Source organism: Coenobita brevimanus, chromosome 16 (assembly GCF_032717465.1).
Source record: "Coenobita brevimanus isolate Jiangsu-jjx chromosome 16, ASM3271746v2, whole genome shotgun sequence".
NCBI classification, from domain to species: domain Eukaryota; kingdom Metazoa; phylum Arthropoda; class Malacostraca; order Decapoda; family Coenobitidae; genus Coenobita; species Coenobita brevimanus.
Genome location: NC_136969.1, coordinates 17,354,823 through 17,355,863, shown reverse-complemented (window position 1 = coordinate 17,355,863; position 1,041 = coordinate 17,354,823). Strand labels below are relative to the sequence as shown.

At 37.7% G+C, this 1,041-nt stretch overlaps 1 non-coding gene across 1 annotated transcript; it reads right to left on the bottom strand.

The window, feature by feature from the left end:
• Positions 1 to 211: 211 nt before the first annotated feature.
• On the bottom strand, positions 212 to 329 carry LOC145391096 (5S ribosomal RNA). Its single transcript, XR_013895785.1, has one exon. It is a non-coding gene; the product is annotated as a 5S ribosomal RNA (ribosomal RNA).
• Positions 330 to 1,041: the final 712 nt, after the last annotated feature.

The window sequence follows — 1,041 nt, the reverse complement described above, 5'->3', positions numbered from 1 at the left end:
TATATATATATATATATATATGTATATATATATATATATATATATATATATATATATATATATATATATATATATATATATATATATATATTTTCATTCATTCGTTGCCAGACGCCATGTATCCCAAACGGGTTGGCCAAGGGCTTAGAGTTAATTGTTTTTACAGGGAGGGGCACTAATCCTCCACCAACCCCACTTGACATGTAGGGATGCCAACAGCATCTGGTGTTCCCAGGCGGTCACCCATCCAAGTACTAACCAGACCCAACTTTGCTTAACTTCACTGATCGGATGGGAAGCGGTGTACTCAACGTGGTATGGCCGTTTTGTATATATATATATATATATATATATATATATACTGTATATATATATATGTCAGGACTACATATTATAATTACAAATCATAATAGATAGATAGATAAATAGATAGATAGACAGCCCTCTGCGAGCCTGGGAAAAAAAAATGAGTTTGCAAGTTACACTGAGGAAAGCTGATGACAGCGGCCAGTAAGGAGATGATGCAGTTAGCTGTCAGCAGTCCTCTCGTGAACAAAGACCTAGTAACCATACACACACATATACACACATAATCACACACAGGCTTCTTAAACTTTCCATCCACGAGGAACACATGTGATACGTCTCCTGTTTCACCAGAATTTAGGAAAGAAAGGGCAGAAGGGGACAAGCGATACTAGAGGCAGGTCGAAGGGGAGAAGGGCTTAGCAACTCGAGAGAGAGAGGGAGCGAGACTCTATACTTACGCTCTGTGTGAAGAAAGGAAGTTCGTCTGACCCCTCCAATTACAGACCAATAGCTATCACATCTTCTCTTGGTAAGGTATTTGAAACTTTAATTAATAAGCATATTGTTAAACATCTTGAATCCAACAACTTAATTAATGATAGACAATACGGTTTTCGCCACGAAAGATCCACCATTGACATACTCAATCTCTTAACTCATACCATCCATCAATCAATTGATCTTTTTGGAGAAACTCATGCAGTAGCTCTTGATATCTCTAAAGCTTTCGAC